We start from the raw sequence: 21,253 nt of genomic DNA, 5'->3' as shown, positions 1-21,253 counted from the left end.
TATCTCGAACGGCACCAGACAGGGGTGCCCTCTATCACCCCTACTTTTCAACTTGGCTCTCGAACCCTTAGCCGAACACATTCGTAACAATGCCAAAATTAAAGGTATCCATACCCAACACAAGGAACACAAAATCAGCCTTTTCGCAGATGACATCATTTTGACTTTAACTGACCCCCAAAACTCTTCATCTGAGGTTTTCAATGAACTAGACAAATTCTCGGACCTATCTAACTACAAAATCAACCAGTCAAAATCAAACATCCTTCCCCTTAATCTTGACACTAAACAAACAGATGCAATAAAGGAAAAAACATCCCTTAACTGGTGCAACAGAGAGATTCCTTACCTAGGTATTTCCCTCTGTAATAATCTCCACCTTATGGGGAAGATAAATCTGAGAAATTTGACAGATTCAATAAGCAAAGATTGCTTAATCTTTAAAGAGAAAAATCTCTCTTGGTGGGGAAAAAATTATATCCTTAAAACACACATCCTTCCAAAAATTCTATATGTTCTCCGATGCCTCCCTCTGCCCATCCCGGTCATACTTCTGACAAACATCCAATCTTTGTTCAAAACCTTCCTGTGGGGAGGAAAAAAAGCTAGGACTTCTTCCTCATCATTACACAGGAAAAAAGGGAATGGGGGGATGGGCCTTCCCAACATTATTGCCCATTATCAAACTCTTCTGATTAAACAAAGTGTCCATTGGATTTCCCAACATGAACCTCCGGCCTGGTATGACTTGGAACTATTTTTAAACAATGGTAAACAGTTAAGCAACATCATCACTCAAGCAATCTCAAATCATCTTCCTAACTTTAACGCTCACCCTCTATTCCTGGCCATTGCTCAAGCTTGGTGTAAATTCTCCAAACCAAGCAGACGGACACACAAATTCCCCATTCTAAAAAACATACCCCTTACTCTTATTTTTAGCCTCTCTAACGTAACCCTCCCTACTATTTGGCCAGAATTAAAAATCACAAAATTGGGAGATATCCACAACGGCTCCAATTTCGTAGACTTTGCATCGCTAAGAAAAAACTTTAACGTCCCTCATTCCTTATTCTTAGAATTCATCCTCTTAAAAGATAATGTCCTCGCTTTTCTTAAGTCAAAAATGAACTTTACTCACGCTTCCATAAAAGTCTTACTCAATCCTCATCATAAAATCTTTTGGAGTCATGGCTTTCTCTATGACTCCTTCAACAACGACGATAGTTTGTCAAAAAGCCCTTATATGGTTACCTGGGAAAAAACCCTAAAATCCACCTTTTCTCCTGAACAATGGGAAGAGGCTCTCTCCAAAACGTACAACTCCACAATCTCATTTCCACTTCAAGAGACATACTTTAAAACTATTAGTAATTGGTACCTTACTCCGGCAAAATTAGCACACTTCGGTCCTTCAAACTCATCCTCACCCCTTTGCTGGAGAGACTGCGGCTTCAAGGGAGACCTATTGCATATGTTTTGGGAATGTCCCAGAGTCAAAACAGTCTGGTCTTGGATCTCTACCTCTCTCAATAAACTCTCTAACAAAACTTTAACCCTCACCCCTCAAATGGCCCTTCTTTCCCTTAACCTAGACGAACTAGACTTGGCACTCCAACCCATATTCATTCATCTTTGTCTTGTAGCAAAAAATTTCATCACTTTCCACTGGAAAAACAAAATACTCCCAAATCCAGAGGTTATCTTCCACCTAGTCCAGCAACATAGAGCACATGAACTGAATTTTGCTCTGATTAATAATCAGTTTGGAAAATTTTATAAAAAATTGAACAAATGGGACAAGGCCTTTCCGTCCCCTATAACTTAATTTCTCTCACCACCAACTTCTAGGCGCTACCATTTAATTGTATATTTCGTCTACTAATCCTTGTTAAATATTTGCTCACTTATGATTGGCCTTAATTGGCTACAATCTCTCGTTATGCATTTGTTCGCAGCTGTTTTGTTTATACCTTTTACACCCCCAGTGACCTGGGCATTATATACCCTATGAGTGTAATATCACTCTTGTTATATTGTTATATTGTTGCATTGTTATTTTACCTATGTCCCTCCTTTTTTTTCTTTCCCTCCCCATCCCTATCCTCTCCCCCCCTCCTTCCTCTCCTGCCCTTACTCCCTATTCTTGCCTGTTATTTTAAAATCCAAATAAAATCTTTGGAAAAGAAAATTACATAGATTGGATTATGGTCTTTTTACGCAGGCAGATAAACCATATATAATATACAGTAGCTAGGCAAATGGTGGTTGTTACTAAACATTTCACATACTGCAATTATTGGGAGGGTTTGGAACAAATGATCGTTCGCGTCACCGTTGGCATTATGCCTCCCAGTTGTTGTGAAGCAGGACTTGGCAGGATGGTTCAAAAGCATTAATACTGCTGTTTAGACCTTTAATACGCTCAACTATATCTGGTTTATCAATATACAGTGCTGTTAAAAAGCATTTGCCGCTATCCCGTGTTCTTCAATTTTGGCATACAGTATTTGTGTTATTGCCAGACCTGTGAAATCTCAATGTCACTTAACTAGAACCTGTCTGACGTGAATCAGCTAGTTGGTCTGAAAAAGCTGCACGTGATTCCAGTCTGAAAAGTTTGCAAAGCAATTTCCGAGTCTCTGAGACTCCAGAAAATCACAGTAAGGCTGGGGTAACACTTGCAACTGCAATGCGAGAAACTCGTGCATCAATATTGGCCACTGCTGCCGGCACTCGAGACCGGACCGCTCAGCTGCATAGAAATACATGCAGCCGCACACTCCGGTCCCGAGTGCCGGTGGCAGTGCCGGGTATTGATGCGAGAAACTCACGTGAGTTTCTCGCATTGCAGTTGCAAGTGTGACCCTGATCTGAGAACAATGTTGAACCTTCTCATGAGTGTCTGCACTAACAAATTTTAATGAGCGCTCTTTATAAAAGAACTTTGGAGAATACCTTGCAGACCTTACATGCCTTAGTTAAGGTTAATGTACACGATTCCAAAATATTTAACTGACATCTGTCAACAGGTTTTCACCATCCAAACTATTTACACTGGCTTACAAAAGTATTCACCTTCCTTCCTTGGCATTTTTCATGTTTTAACACGTCTCATCCTGGAATTTCACACTTTTTTTGAGGGTTTGCATCAGTTCATGTAAAGAACATGACTACAACTGTGAACATTTAGTTTTCGTTTTTTTGTGATGCAAACAACAAATAGGACAAAATAACTGAAAACTTCAGTATGCATTACTATTCATCCCCCTAATGTCAGTACTTTGTAGAGGCTCTTTTTGTAGCAATTACAGCTGCAAGTCGCTTTGGATACGTCTCACATCTTGTCAATGGGATTTTTGCCCATTCCTCAAGGCAAAACTACTCCAACTCCTTCAAGTTAGATTGTTTCCTGTGGCACACAGCAATCTTGAAGTTTGACCACAGATTCTCAATTGGATTAAGGTCCGGGCTTTGACTAGGCCACTTCAAAACGTTTATATGTTTCCCATTAAACCACTCGAGCGTTACTTTAGCAGTATGCTTTGGGTCATTGTTTTGTTGGAAGAAGAACCTCCATCCCAGTCTCAAATCACTGACAGACTGAAACATGTTTTGCTGAAGAATATCCATGTATTCATCTTCCCCTCGACTAGGACCATTTTCCGTGTCCCTACTGCCGAAAAACTTCCCCATAGCATGATGCTCCCACCACTATGTTTCACTGTGGGGATGATGTTCTTGGGGCGATTAACTGTTTCAGTTTAACATATTGTTTACCTTGGTGGCCAAAAAGTTCAATTTTGGTCTCAACTGACCACAGCACCTTCTTCCATACATTTGGGGAGTCTCCCACATGTCTTTTTGCAATTTTAAATTGAGCCTTACAATTGTTCCATAAAGGTCACCTCTATTGTATGGCTTATTGAGGTCGTATGGATAGATACAGTCATATGTTAAAGTTTGGGCACCCCTATTAATGTTAACCTTTTTTCTTTATAACAATTTTAGTTTTTGCAACAGCTATTTCAGTTTCATATATCTAATAACTGATGGACTCAGTTATATTTCTGGATTCAAATGAGGCTTATTGTACTAACAGAAAATGTGCAATCTGCATTTTAACAAAATTTGACCGGTGCAAAAGTATGGGCACCTCAACATAAAAGTGACATTAATATTTCGTAGATCCTCCTTTTGCAAAAATAACAGCCTCTAGTCGCTTCCTGTAGCTATTAATGATTTCTTGGATGAAGGTATTTGTGACCATTCCTGTTTACAAAACAATTCCAGTTGAGTTAAGTTTGATGGTCGCCGAGCATGGACAGCCCGCTTCAAATCATCCCACAGATGTTCAACGATATTCAGATCTGGGGACTGGGATGGCCATTCCAGAACATTGTAATTGTTCCTCTGCATGAATGCCTGAGTAGATTTGGAGCAGTGTTTTGGATCATTGTCTTGCTGAAATATCCATCCCCTGCGTAACTTCAACTTCGTCACTGATTATTGCACTTTATTGTCAAGAATCTGCTGATACTGAGTTGAATCCATGCGACCCTCAACTTTAGCAAGATTCCCGGTGCCAGCATTGGCCACACAGCCCCAAAGCATGATGGAACCTCCACCAAATTTTACTGTGGGTAGCAAGTGTTTTTCTTGGAATGCTGTGTTTTTTAGCCTCCATGCATAACGCCTTTTTGTATGACCAAACAACTCAATCTTTGTTTCATCAGTCCACAGGACCTTCATCCAAAATGTAACTGGCTTGTCCAATGAGCTTTTGCATTCCTCAGGCGACTCTGTTTGTAGTGTGCTTGCAGAAACGGCTTCTTTCGCATCACTCTCCCATACAGCTTCTCCTTGCGCAAAGTGCGCTGTATTGTTGACCGATGCACAGTGACACCATCTGCAGCAAGATGATGCTGCAGGTCTTTGGAGGTGGTCTGTGGATTGTCCTTGACTGTTCTCACCATTCTTCTTCTCTGCCTTTCTGATATTTTTCTTGGCCTGCCACTTCTGGGCTTAACAAGACTTGTACCTGTGTTCTTCCATTTCCTTACTATGTTCCTCACAGTGGAAACTGACAGGTTAAATCTCTGAGACAACTTTTTGTATCCTTCCCCTGAAAAGCTATGTTGAATAATCTTTGTTTTCAGATCATTTGAGAGTTGTTTTGAGGAGCCCATGATGCCACTCTTCATAGGAGAATCAAATAGGAGAACTACTTGCAAGTGGCCACCTTAAATACCTTTTCTCATGATTTGATACACCTGGCTATGAAGTTCAAAGCTCAATGAGGTTACAAAACCAATTTAGTGCTTCAGGAAGTCAGTAAAAAGTAGTTAGGAGTGTTCAAATCAAGAAAATGATAAGGGTGCCCATACTTTTGCACCGGTCAAATTTTGTTTAAATGCAGATTGCACATTTTCTGTTAGTACAATAAACCTCATTTGAATCCAGAAATATAACTGAGTCCATCAGTTATTAGACATATGAAACAGAAATAGCTGTTGCAAAAAACAAAATTGTTATAAAGAAAAAAGGTTAACATTAATAGGGGTGCCCAAACTTTAACATATGACTGTACTCAAGTATCTGCTTGGGAACTCTGCAACTCCTTCAGGGTTACCTTTGGTGTCTATGCTGCATTTCTGATTAAGGCCCTACTTGCCTGGGCTGAAAGTTTTGGTGGGCAGCCCTCTCTTCACAGGTTTGTTGTGGTACTATGTTCTTTCCATGTGATGATAATGGATTTGATGGTGCTCTGGGATATCATCAGAGATTGGGAGATTTTTTTATCACCCAACCCTGACGTCGACTTCTCAACTTTGTCCTTGACTTGTTTGGAGATCTCGTCTTCATGGTGTTGTTTGGCTAGTGCTGCCTCTTGCTTATAGGTGTTGCAGCCTCAGAGAAGGTGTGTATATACTGACAGACCATGTGACCCTTAGATTGCACACAGGTGGACTTCCTTTCACTTTTCACTAAGAATGTGACTTATGAAGGTAATTTATTACACCTGAATTTTTTAGAGGCTTCATCAAAAAAGGGGTGAATACATATGCACATGGTAATTTTTTCGTTATTTGATCCAATAAATTTAATTCATGCCTATATTTTCTCATTTCACTTCGCCAACTTAGACTATTTAGCGCTGATACATAACACACAAAGAGAATTACAAAAATATGTAAACACAGGTTGTAATGTATCAAAAGGAGCAAAAAACCAAGGGAGGAGGTGAATACTTTCTCAAGCCACTGTACAGTATATGTGCATGGACTATAACTCTTCCAAAGACAAGTCTAGCAATACCTTTACATGACCAGCTAGTTCCTACGTTACTGAGAAATCAGTGTTTGATCTGATATGCTGGTGAGTCTGACAAACCATTTGAAGATCTAAAGCCTCAGTCACTCACGATCTGTTGCACAACCAGCACCACCTCCATTTGCTTGACTGATGATTCATTTGCCTGAACTCGCACAAGCTGTCAGTCAAGCACGAGGAGGGGGGAATAGAGCCGGAGTGACAAAGGCTTCCACAGCTCTACACCAGCTCTTCACAAGGCCACCATCAGGGCAGTACTACCAATACTTCTACAGTCTATGGGACCCTGCTCCGCTGAATTGAGCTTGGGACCCCTGCTTAGATATGCAGCTTTACATGAAACAAATGCTTCAGTCCCTGCGTGCTCTGTGGAGGAGGGAGCAGGGCCTTATCACGTGATGCTGGCTGGAAATGTGGCGGGAGAAGATTATTAATGGCACACAGGGGAGGGAGAAAACTGCATCATGATAGGCAGCAGTCTGCTGTCATCCCTCATGTACATGTGGTCACAGTCCTGTCTACAGTACTTCCACACAGTTTTTTGAGTGTGCAACATTAACCGCTTCCTCTCCCCTCCTGGCTACAGCTATACAGTCCCTTTATTAACCCCTTCCACCTCTCCTAAATATAACTGTTCAGTTGCCCTATACTTAGCACAAGGATTAAGTGCTTTATCACTTTTCCTATGCATAGGAGGAAACAGCCCAGTATTCATTTTGTGAACTCCTTATTTTCCTCTTCTCCTTATAAACACCTGATGCCCAGACATTTATTTCTTGTATGTGTAAACAGGTGATAATTCCATTAAAAAATAATAACTCAACATCTACCACTAGAGTTGAGCGATACCGTCCGATACTTCAAAGTATCGTATCGGATGGTATCGGCCGATCTTTAAAAAAAGTATCGGTATCGCCGATTCCGATACCGGAAGTCCCATTCAAGTCTATGGGACTTCCGGTATCGGAATAAGAAAAACCCTTTCCTGCCCTTGTACAGCCTCTCTGGGGTCTGTACGGGCCTTTCGGGGGGCTGTGCCGGCCTGCCAGGGGGTCTGTGCAGGCTCCGGTGGTCTGTGCCGGCCTGCCGGTGGTCTGTGCAGGCTCCGGGGGGCTGTGCCGGCCTGCCGGGGGGCTGTGCCGGCCTGCCGGGGGGCTGTGCAGGCTCCGGGGGGCTGTGCCGGCCTGCCGGGGGGCTGTGCCGGCCTGCCGGGGGGCTGTGCAGGCATCGTCCGATGGGACTACAAGTCCCATCGGGCGATGCCTGCTACCATGACAGTGATTGACACATTAGCCAATGATGGGACAGTAGTAGTCCCATCATCCGGCTAATGTGTTAAATGTAAAAAAAAAAAAAAAAATTACATGCTACATACATACAACATGCATACTACATACATGCTACATTCATACTACATAAATACTACATGCAACATACATACTACATATATACTACATGCATGCTACATACATACTGCATGCTACATACATACTACATGCATGCTACATGCATGCTACATGCTACATACATAACACATATATACTACATGCATGCTACATACATACTACATGCTACATACTACATATATACTACATGCATGCTACATACTACATGCTACATACATACTACATATATACTACATGCATGCTACATACATACTGCATGCTACATGCATGCTACATACATACTACATACATGCTACATACATACTACATATATACTACATACATACTACATACATACTACATGCATGCTACATACATACCACATACATACCACATATATACTACATGCATGCTACATACATACTACATGCATGCTACATACATACTACATGCTACATACATACTACATGCATGCTACATACATACTACATGCTACATACATACTACATACATACTACATGCATGCTACATACTACATGCTACATACATACTACATATATACTACATGCATGCTACATACATACTACATGCTACATACATACTACATATATACTACATGCATGCTACATACATACTACATGCTACATACATACTACATATATACTACATGCATGCTACATACTACATGCTACATACATACTACATATATACTACATGCATGCTACATACATACTACATGCTACATACATACCACATATATACTACATACATACAATACATTCATACAATACATACATAGACATACAGTACATATAACATAGAGTAACATACTTACCAATACTTGTCACATTGTTCCCCGAAGCCATTGTCTTTTCCGGGATAAATATTAACATAACAAACCACAAAAATACTCACCCACGATCCGAAGCAGTCCACGAGTGTGTCCCACGACGATCTTGGGTAGAGAACTGCAGCATCAGATGATGCTGCCGTTCTCTACGGGCTGCAGGAATCCAATGACGGAAGGTAGGTATCCTTCCGCACTGTATTCCTCCGCCACTTAAAAAAAAAAAGTCCCTAGTCTCACTTTATGCCATTGCTGTGTGGGAAATTCCCACACAGCAATGGCATAAAGTGAGACTAGGGACTTTTTTTTTTTAAGTGGCGGAGGAATACAGTGCGGAAGGATACCTACCTTCCGTCATTGGATTCCTGCAGCCCGTAGAGAACGGCAGCATCATCTGATGCTGCAGTTCTCTACCCAAGATCGTCGTGGGACACACTCGTGGACTGCTTCGGATCGTGGGTGAGTATTTTTGTGGTTTGTTATGTTAATATTTATCCCGGAAAAGACAATGGCTTCGGGGAACAATGTGACAAGTATTGGTAAGTATGTTACTCTATGTTATATGTACTGTATGTCTATGTATGTATTGTATGAATGTATTGTATGTATGTAGTATATATGTGGTATGTATATAGCATGTAGTATGTATGTAGCATGCATGTAGTATGTATGTAGCATGCATGTAGTATATATGTAGTATGTATGTAGCATGTAGTATGTAGCATGCATGTAGTATATATGTAGTATGTATGTAGCATGTAGTATGTATGTAGCATGCATGTAGTATATATGTAGTATGTATGTAGCATGTAGTATGTATGTAGCATGCATGTAGTATATATGTAGTATGTATGTAGCATGTAGTATGTAGCATGCATGTAGTATATATGTAGTATGTATGTAGCATGTAGTATGTATGTAGCATGCATGTAGTATATATGTGGTATGTATGTGGTATGTATGTAGCATGCATGTAGTATGTATGTAGTATGTATGTAGTATATATGTAGTATGTATGTAGCATGTATGTAGTATGTATGTAGCATGCATGTAGCATGCAGTATGTATGTAGCATGCATGTAGCATGCAGTATGTATGTAGCATGCATGTAGTATATATGTAGTATGTATGTAGCATGTAGTATGTAGCATGCATGTAGTATATATGTAGTATGTAGCATGCAGTATGTATGTAGTATGTATGTAGTATGTATGTAGCATGCATGTAGTATTTTTTTTTTTTTTTTAACATTTAACACATTAGCCGGATGATGGGACTACTACTGTCCCATCATTGGCTAATGTGTCAATCACTGTCATGGTAGCAGGCATCGCCCGATGGGACTTGTAGTCCCATCGGACGATGCTTGCACAGACCCCCCGGACATCAGCACAGCCCCCCGGCAGGCCGGCACAGCCCCCCGGCAGGCCGGTACAGACCCCCACAGGGTGCACAGACCACCGGTAGGCCGGCACAGCCCCCCGGCAGGCCGGTACAGACCCCGGGCAGTCCACACAGCCCCCCGGCAGGCCGGCACAGCTTCCCGGCAGGCCGGCAGAGACCCCCGGAAGGCCCGAAATGACGGCGCATCATGATGCGCACACACCGCGCATCATGATGACGTCAGGCCGTCAATCAACTGAACTTCCGATTCCGATGCCGAATTCCGATATTGAAAAAATATCGGAAGTCGGTATCGGAATTCCGATACAGCAAGTATCGGCCGATACCCGATACTTGCGGTATCGGAATGCTCAACACTATCTACCACACAATTTCTACATTAATAATTTTTGTATGTGGAAATTGTGCAATTTAAAATACTACTCCAGCTTTTTTTTATTGCACCACTCTAGCGTTGGTGCTTCTGATTTAGGTTTCCTGCTCCTAGTCTCCTTCTTATCTGCTTCTATCTTCACATTCTATAAGTATAGCTTCCGTTGGTGTCCAGCTGGTATTAAACCACAATCACACGAAGGACATCGCCACATAGCTTAACTCGACTGCAGAGGCATGTTTGAAGGTTACAGACGTTTTATTGTGAAGCTGAGCTCTTGTATTATGCAGTTGCAGTATGTAAAAGGAAAATTCTGAACCAGAGGTGATCCTCAGATATACTTTGCAGACAAACACTGGCTCAGGAGGAAGAGAAGACGGGTTACTGACATCAGATCTAGGCTACATGGAGAGAGGAAGAACAAACTACCAAAAAGCAAACCTGACTGCATTGCAGGGTGCCAGCAACAATACAATGACTGTACAATACTGTATATTTCCAAAGTAGTGGGACATGACACTCCCCATCTGAAATCTTTAGATTTTACAATAATCCAATCCTGACACAATGTCCTTCAACAATGTCTGTTGCTGGTTTTGGAGCTTGAAAAACAAAAAGGTACGGACTGGGGCAAAAATTCAGCCCTGGCATTTGAAATCACACAGACCCATGCTGTCCCAGTCCCCAAGCACCAGGTAGGATATATTACAAATATTACCCTGGATGGAGGAAAGGAAAATTTTCTACAAGACCAATATTTCTAATGATACTCGTGGCCTGCTGGGGTAACTGACAGTCAGCGACTTTGTGCTCCGTCACAACTCTTAAAAGTATGAGTGTCTTGAGAACACCGATTCTGTTAACAGCGTAGCAGACAAGGCAGCCCATTACCAGACAGGCCCTTCTGACATTCTCCAGAATTGACAGCTGGCCAGTGCAGCCCTGATAACACCGATCACTTATATAGAAGTTCTTCTCCACAAACTGACAAGTATCAGATCAGTACTCTCTCACACTTTCCTGGGATTTCCATCTCAATCCATAGATTACCACAGCAAGTGAGAGGCTATTGTCAAAGACATGTACAGTACCTTCATCCGGTATTCTATGACCTTGTTGTGGACGTCATTGTCCTTATGCCATAGGAACCTAAGGTAGTTTCTACTGTCTTCCCAATATAACAAGCATTTGCTGGATGTTGGCCATAACTGCAACAGATTATTGTCTGAAGCGAAATAACACACCTATAAGGCTGTTGTTTAGGTTAGGCCCAGTGAGGAGCAGGTTTTTGAGAAACACGCCTTCATACTGAACACTGGCGTCAAACACCACTATGAATTGGTGAGGTTTACGAGGGTGATAGATGCCAAAGGATAGGAGGTAAAAGCTTTCTTCTCTTTCCTTCAGTGGTACTGTGCATAACCTATGTCCAAGATATTCTGCACAAAATCAATGAAATATTTTTACATCTTTGGTTTCCAATTTAGGATGTGTTTTAAAGATGCGGATTGTTTGGCAACTTTGTTCTATGAGAACAAACATCTGTTGGAATCATCCTGAACGAATTCCTTCTCCATAACCTTTATGAATTTGTTATCCTCTCTTGTAGGTGTAAGGGAGGAACAGGACTGTAGTTGTGACCTGAATAACTGCAATATCTATGCCCAGTCCTTCCCCTACAGAAAACTGTACCCTTCTTTCCAGCACACCTGAATCTCCAGATTCAGCTTCCTCTGGGCACTTCCCAGGTGACACCGGTCCCTCTTTCAGGCGACCCTCAGTTATTGGGACACAATCCAAGTTAACTTTAACACTTTCTTTAGTGAGTATTTCACAAGTTACATCCACAGTTGGTACATCGTGACATTTACTGCTTTCCTCATCTTTCTCTTTCTGGCTGTCGCTTCTGTGCAGTACACGCCCAGACCAGACCGACCTAGACTGCTCCCCAGTTCCTTCCTGGCCTAACCTCACCATGATGACAATTTCTTCTGCCTGTTTCTCCCCAGACTCAAAATCATCAGTCACCAGGTTTGGCTGCCTCTGGTAAAGCATCCGTCCTTTCTGTACCGATCTTGTAGAAGCTCCAACTTCCTTCATCTCATCAGTCCTACTGATTCCTGCCCTAAAAGCATTGGCCCAGGCAATAAGTCGTCACATGTCTCCTTTCCTGCACTGGCCCACTGCTATGACACACAGTGGCCATGGGTAAAGTGGGCTGCAGCACTTGAACGTTGCGAGGCTGCCAAGCTGTCCGGGCCTATAGCCCATGTGGACACTTGGGCACCCTGTCCCTGTCTGAGCTAACTTCCCAACAAGCTTCCCTCTTACTACCCTGCAGGCCCTCCTATAATTAACCCTCTAGAGAACATCCTGCCAGCTATACCTATAAGGCCCACTAGTATGCCCCAATCTAGTGGCCCACAACAGAACTACACTTACCCGTATCTATAGGAACTATATACTAAAGTGCCCTCCTCTAATGTCCCCAAAGAAGGATGCACTAACTTACCCTAACTGTACATGAACATTATATTTAACAATGGATGGTGTGATAAAACACTCCGGGATCGCCTTTGCTGGGGTCAAAGGTCACGTGCGTTCAGCATGAAACTCAGGCGCAGAGCTGGATTCGGGTATAACTGACACTGGGTCAGGTTTATTCAAGGTGAAAGCAATGCAAAAAGGAAATAAAACATAAAACAAATCCTTGCCTGTCCGGCACTAACTAAACAAGGTACAACCTAACTACCAACTGGCGGGCTTCTCCCGTCCAGCCAAACCACAGTTGCAGTGGGCACTGCTTCCACTCACATGTGTCTCTCACACAGACAGGCTCTCTGTGTTCCCAGGCTGAGACACTCACACAACCACCTGGCATCCTTTTATATCCACCTCCCATTATTCATTAGCAAGCAGGTGCGATACTGACCAGACTAGGCCACATAGGAAAGGAATCTGGGCGAGATATACCTGCCCTCATCCACTATTCCCACATGATTCTCACATATCCCCCCCTCTGCTCAGACCACTCCGGTCGAGCAATGACACCTGCCAAACAGTGCACTCGGGACAGGGCATCTGCATTTCCCATCTGTACCCCTGGGCGGTGCTCCACCGTAAAAGTGTAGGCCTGCAGGGCAAGGAACCACCGGGTCACCCGGCTATTCCGTTCCTTGTTCAAGTGCATCCACTTGAGAGGGGCATGGTCAGTGATCAGCCTGAACTTTCGGCCCACCAGGTAATATTTGAGGGCCTCTAGAGCCCACATAATGGCAAGGCACTCTTTTTCTACGACTGCATACCTTTGCTCGTGTTTATTCAGCTTCCTGCTGAGATAGAGGACTGGGTGTTCCACTCCGTCCCTCACTTGTGAGAGTACGGCCCCGATACCGGTATCAGAGGCATCCGTTTGTACCACAAACTCGCTGCGGAAGTCCGGAGTCACCAGTACGGGCTGAGAGCAAAGTGCCCGTTTTAGGCTATGGAAGGCTTCTTCAGCCGCTAAACTCCATTTAATCATGACGGAGTCTTTCCCTTTTGTAAGATCCGTCAGGGGGGTAGCGATGGCTGCAAAATTGGGTATGAACCGGCGATAATAGCCGGCGATCCCCAGGAAGGCTTGCACCTGCTTCTTGTTGACAGGTTGTGGCCAGTCCTGAACCGCCTGAATCTTATCAACCTGGGGTTTAACAACACCCCTCCCAATTACATACCCCAAATACCGGGCTTCTTCTAGCCCGATGTGACATTTCTTGGGGTTCGCGGTTAGACCTGCCTCCCACAGGTCGTCAATCACAGCTTGTACTTTCTGGAGATGAGTTTCCCAGTCCAAGCTGTAAATGACAATGTAATCCAAATAGGCCGAAGCGTACCGCCTATGTGGCCTCAGGACTCGATCCATCAGTCTCTGGAAGGTCGCCGGTGCCCCGTGCAGTCCAAACGGCATATACACATACTGAAATAAACCTTCCGGCGTAGCAAATGCCGTCTTTTCTCTGGCAGCCTCAGCCAGAGGGATCTGCCAATACCCCTTTGTTAGATCTAGAGTCGTAATATACCGGGCTTTTCCTAACCGATCTATTAACTCGTCGACCCGGGGCATAGGATAGGCATCAAATTTTGAGACCGCATTCAGTTTCCTGAAGTCATTGCAGAACCGGATGGTGCCGTCCGGTTTAGGAATTAGCACAATCGGGCTGGAGCACGCACTGTGCGATTCCTCAATGACTCCTAACTCTAACATTGCCTTCACTTCTCGGGAAACGGCTTCACGGCGCGCTTCCGGGATTTGGTAGGGCTTTACGTGAACTGTGACACCAGGTTCCGTTACGATGTCATGTTTCATTAGCATAGTCTGCCCGGGTTTTTCTGAGAAAAACTTTTGGTTGTGAAGTAGAAACTGCCTGACCTCAGTCTTTTGCCGCTCCGAGAGAGTCTCTGCAACCCGTACCTCCGGTACGGTATGCGAGCAGACAGGACGGGCCAGCTCCGCTGACAAGGCAGACTGCTCCTTCCAGGGCTTTATCAGATTTACATGATAAATCTGTTCAGGCTTCCGTTTACCTGCCTGGTATACTTTGTAGTTTACTTCACCTACTCTTTCCTTGATCTCAAAGGGGCACTGCCACTTTGCCAGGAACTTACTGTCCACCGTGGGGACCAGGATCAACACCCTATCTCCGGGTGCAAACGTACGGATCTTGGCGCCCCCATCATAGATTCTTTTTTGGGCTCCTTGAGCCTGTATCATGTGTTCTTTGACGATAGGCATAACAGCCGCAATACGGTCCTGCATTTGTGTGACGTGATCTATCACTGTTTCAAACGGAGTGACCTGACCCTCCCAGGTTTCTTTTGCAACGTCTAACAGTCCGCGAGGACGTCGGGCGTACAATAACTCGAAAGGCGAGAATCCCGTGGAAGACTGGGGTACTTCCCTGATGGCAAAAAGCAAATACGGAAGTAAATAGTCCCAGTTCTTCCCATCCTTGTCTATCACCTTTCTCAGCAGCTGCTTCAGAGTTTTATTGAACCGTTCGACCAACCCGTCTGTTTGAGGGTGATACACGGATGTGCGTAACGGTTCGATTTGTAACAATCGGCAGAGCTCCTTCATTACCCTGGACATAAAGGGGGTCCCCTGGTCGGTGAGTATCTGTTTTGGTATACCGACCCGACTAAACACATGCACCAGTTCCTTGGCAATCGTCTTGGTGGCCGTGTTACGCAAAGGGATGGCCTCCGGGTAACGAGTGGCATAATCCAAGATGACCAGGATATGTTGGTGTCCACGTGCAGACCGTGGAAGGGGCCCAACTAAATCCATCCCAATCCTCTCAAACGGGACTTCAATAATAGGTAGGGCTACAAAAGGGCTACAGAACCGGGGCTTAGGTGCAGAGGCTTGGCAGTCAGGACAAGACTCACAATATACTCGAATATCGTGATGCATGCCTGGCCAAACAAAACAGTGTAATATCCTTTCGGTGGTTTTCTGGACTCCCAGGTGACCTCCCATCACATGTCCGTGGGCCAGGTCCAGCACCTGCCGCCGGTAGGGTTTTGGCACGACTAATAGTTGCACCGTATCTTCCCCCTTTTTCTCTATCTGATAGAGTAAATCATTCTCCAGAACCATGTAAGGATATGCCAGCCTAGAGCCAGGTTCTACGGGTACCCCATTTATCACTTTTACATTTGTCCTAGCCTGAGAAAGGGTAGGATCCTTTATTTGCTCGCTTTGGAAGTCATCTTTCTGAACTTCTAAATCCGGCAAACGGGGAGGTGGACGGCTGTCGGCCTCCTCCTCTTCCCCAGTCTCCTCCGTATCACCCGCCATGAATGAAAACGGGAACTGGAGGTCATTTCCCGCAGACTCTTCCCCAGAGTCTTCCGGGGAGACCTCTTCCAGGGGTTCGGGACCCACACGCGCCCTGGGAGAAGAATCATGTACACTATTACCCTGGGGTATCAACTGATTCTCCCACAATTGCCAGAAGTGGGGAACATCCCGGCCCAGGATAACATCATGCAATAACGCCGGGACGAGTCCCACTTTATGTTGCACAGACCCATAGGAAGTAGTAATGCATATGACCGTGGTGAGGTACGAACAGGTGTCTCCATGCACACACGTTACAGAAAATTTGTCTGATGGTCCAGTCAGGGCTGACACCAGACTGGCCTTCACCAGAGTCACCACACTTCCCGAGTCTAACAATGCCACCACCTTTTTGCCATCAACAGTTAAATCACACAAGTGTTTTTCCACATCCTTTTGACCGGCATTCACACTCACTACCCGTGCAACTATAGACATGCGTTTTTTAGAGTCTGTGTGGTCGCACTGCATGGGTTCAGTAGTGACCGGACAGTTCGCAGCAATATCTCCCATCTCTTGACAGCGGAAACACCTAACGGGCCCCTTGCTTAGACCATAGTTCGTTACTCTCGGCCTCGCAGTGCGGGCAGTCCCGTTTTCCTCCCCCACTGTCTTAGGGATTTTTCCTTCTCCCCTACTCCCTGGAACAGTCTTACCGGTTCCACGTGGAGATGATGAAGAACGAGGTGGGGTAGCGTCGTCTCGAAGTCCTTCCGCCACGGAGTAACGTTCAACCAGTTCCACCAGTTGATCTGCCGTCGTAGGATTTCCATGGCTTACCCACTTCCTCAGGGCTGGCGGCAGAGCTCTCAGGTACTTGTCCATGACGACTCTCTGGATTATCTCTGGCGCTGTCAGCACCTCGGGTTGTAGCCACTTCTTCGTCACGTGGATCAGGTCAAACATCTGTGACCGTGGTGGTTTATCCGGCTGATAAGTCCATTGATGCACTCTCTGTGCACGGACAGCGGTCGTCACTCCCAGCCGGGCCAAGATCTCGGCTTTCAATTTGTCAAAGTCCTGCGCAGCTTCAGGTTCCAAGTCATAATACGCCTTTTGGGCCTCACCGGAAAGAAACAGGGCAATCAGGCCGGCCCATCGTGCCTTCGGCCATTTTTCTCGCACCGCCGTCCGTTCAAACGTGGTCAGGTATGCCTCAACGTCATCTTCGGTCGTCATCTTCTGCCAGTACCGACTCACGTGAATCACTCTCGACTCTGCGTCCAGGTTAACCTCCTGTAGGCTTGCCAAGCGCTGCGCCACCTGCTGGAGAAGCGAACGATCGGTAACTGTCATGTCCACCAACTCCTTCAGCTGGGCCATCATCACCCGATTAGCTTCTTGCTGGACGGCGGTGGACTGTACCAGCGCTTTCACCACGTCCTCCATGCTCATGCTTGCAACGTGATGCCCGCGTTCTCCACCACAATGTGATAAAACACTCCGGGATCGCCTTTGCTGGGGTCAAAGGTCACGTGCGTTCAGCATGAAACTCAGGCGCAGAGCTGGATTCGGGTATAACTGACACTGGGTCAGGTTTATTCAAGGTGAAAGCAATGCAAAAAGGAAATAAAACATAAAACAAATCCTTGCCTGTCCGGCACTAACTAAACAAGGTAGAACCTAACTACCAACTGGCGGGCTTCTCCCGTCCAGCCAAACCACAGTTGCAGTGGGCACTGCTTCCACTCACATGTGTCTCTCACACAGACAGGCTCTCTGTGTTCCCAGGCTGAGACACTCACACAACCACCTGGCATCCTTTTATATCCACCTCCCATTATTCATTAGCAAGCAGGTGCGATACTGACCAGACTAGGCCACATAGGAAAGGAATCTGGGCGAGATATACCTGCCCTCATCCACTATTCCCACATGATTCTCACAATGGGAAAAGACAACCAAGCCATCAGGAAAAAATAGTTTTATAATAGTAAAGAACCTGAGGCTACAAAAGAGTTCTTTCAATATGCGTGGTTTTTTATTCGTAGATAGCAGTTACACAATGACCCAACGTTTCGGCCGTACTGGCCTTTTTCAAGGGTATCTTATCTAAATAAAATATAAACATCAAATCACAATTACTGAATTGTTTAAGAAAGACTTGCTGACTAAAATTTACTAAATGCAAACATGTAATAATAATAATGGTATTTTGACATTCAATTGGAATAATAAAATTATATAGGAACATGGTATACATCATTGGAAACAGGTAGTATAAAGAGAAATTTTTTTTTTCTTTTTTCTTTTTCCACATCACAAATAACTACAGCCTAAGGCAGTTTCTGGTATCACAATCATGTGGTATATAGAACAATAAGGAACAATTGTACCTATGTGGCTATACTTTGAGAATTCAGATTTCTAAAGAGAGATAGAAAAAAGGGAGAAAAAAAGGGGGTTTTTTTTGTAAGAAGAAATGCAATCCAAAAAAACGTCATATCTGTAACACCACCAGAAGTTAGTCCCAAAATGTAACAAACCTGAAAGTGAAGCTTGCGGAAGACTAGGACAGCGCCGCAGTCAGATGAAGGAGTGAATGAGATACCGACAAATGAATCTATTTATGCCATTTTAATGAAAAAATGCACAACAGCTGGGTAGAACAAGTAGCGCTGGGTGGCGCTTGCGCAGACCGTCAACCAGGACGGAAGTGGGGCATAGAAACCGGAAGTGAGGCATATCAGGAAGAAAAAAGAAGGAAGAATGTAATACCAAAAGTGACCATATATAGTGCAATCATATGCCACCAGAAACTGCCTTAGGCTGTAGTTATTTGTGATATGGAAAAAGAAAAAAGAAAAAAATTTTTCTCTTTATACTACCTGTTTCCAATGAGGTATACCATGTTCCTATATAATTTTATCATTCCAATTGAATGTCATAATACCATTATTATTATTACATGTTTGCATTTAGTAAATTTCAGTCAGCAAGTCTTTCTTAAACAATTCAGTAATTGTAATTTGATGTTTATATTGTATTTAGATAAGATACCCTTGAAAAAGGCCAGTACGGCCGAAACGTTGGGTCATTGTGTGACTGCTATCTACGAATAAAAAAACACGGATATTGAAAGAACTCTTTTGCAGCCTCAGGTTCTTTACTATTGTACATGAACATTAGTCACATATATTATACAATATTATATTAAAGGAACACAAGACAATATAATACATTTCTATACAGAATGGTAACATATACATATACTTGTGGCAATACCATACAAGATGAGCGATTATACATATTTCTATGTAGCAGTACCGCTGACATCTAGCAAAGACATTATCAATTAACAATCTATAAACATTAACAATCGAAGGGCAATCCGAGGAAGGGAAGCAAGAAAGACATTATATCTCACCCCCTTACATAGGTGCCAACTTTCTTTCCTCATTTCTAGAATTGAACACCATTGACCCAAGACTGTTATCACAGGAAAGGAACATTGATGATCAAGCTGGACATCTTCTGATTTAGAAGGGAAGTAAACAGAATGTGTCCTCTGCTGCAATAAATTTCCATGGCCAACTACTTCTTTCATGGTCCTCAACATTGCCCGTTCTTGGTGTCCTGAATGCTGAGAAATAGAAGCAGATACTAATCCATCATGCAGTACCATCAGGGAGGAGTCTGATTATCTCCAAATGTATTCTTCATCAGGACAACGATCCTAAACATAAAGCCAATGTCATTAAGAATTATCTTCATCATAAAGAAGAACAAGGAGTCATGAAAGTGATAAAATCTCCCCCACAGAGCCCTGATATCAATGTAATCGAGACATAAGTATTTGCACTAGCGGCCTACAACCACAGAAGATCTGTGGTTAGTTCTTCAAGATGTTTGGGAAAACCTTCCTTCTGAGTTCCTTTAAACACTGTCTGCAAGTATTTTGAGAAGAAGTCATGCTTTTGAAGGCAAAGAGCAGTCACAACTAATATTGATTAAAATTTTAATATCAATATTTAATATTGATTTAAATTATTCATTCACGTTGCATTTTATTAATTAATACAATTAACTATTAGCAATTTTATTTTTGAAAGAATTCATACTTTGCTGAGTTTTTTTCCATACCTGCCTAACACATTTGCACAGCACTATCTATTCAACATGATTCTAATGCTGCATGGGGAGACTGTTTAATAATGGTACATAATGTCATATTTTTGCTTTTTCAGATTAAGTTCTACCAGTTATCTCATCGCTGTCTGAAGTCAAGATCCAATATTTCGCTTGACTGAGTAACCTCCTGTTTTAGTTCCCTCCATGATTCAATACTCCCTCTTCCTCAGTACCAGTACAAAAAAGTCATCATGTCACCCCCCCAACACTGTCCAAAATGCTTTGATATGGCTGGGTATTAGGATTCTTCTTTATGCTGACAGACAAGTGTTTGCACATGAGCACATTTATGCTTACGGTGGCAGAATTGTGTAAGATTTCAGATGGTTACAGTAATCACTACTCCTGTCCTAATATCTGCTTTAATATACAGATCTAAAAATGTCATTTTAGCTCTCTGTCGACAAAACCAGAGATTTAGAGAGTTGCAGTTTAGGTATTAATTTAAGTATGGTATGACCACCACATTAGCATCATCAAAATTACACGTGGTGGACATGAATATTGCCCTATTCTCCTACCATGTCTTATAAATAATGGTGAAAGATGGGTGGAAACAGCTTGTCCCAACACAGGGGGAAACGCATTGGGACAAGCTGTTTTGATAAGTGTTTAAACTTTTCTACGCCTTTGATTGGGAAGCATGTTTATCCTCTATGGCTATTTATGCCAGCTAGATATGAATTGGAAAAAACTACCATGAAAATTGTTTATTTTTTTCGTATGCTTTGATAGGGGACCATTTACATGATAGCCTAAATTTTTGTTATAGCTTGTTATTGATCTAGCTGGATATATAAATGCTTTTAGTGACAATGAACCCTGCTGTCTGAATCTCTAATTTTGCTCTGAATATTACATCCATACCTTGTTACCCTTTGTTTAACTACAACTAT

The sequence above is a fragment of the Dendrobates tinctorius genome, unplaced genomic scaffold (genome assembly GCF_039654945.1).
Source record: "Dendrobates tinctorius isolate UK_male_01 unplaced genomic scaffold, ASM3965494v1 ptg000082l, whole genome shotgun sequence".
In the NCBI taxonomy this organism is placed as follows: domain Eukaryota; kingdom Metazoa; phylum Chordata; class Amphibia; order Anura; family Dendrobatidae; genus Dendrobates; species Dendrobates tinctorius.
Note: the sequence above shows the minus strand (reverse complement) of the source record.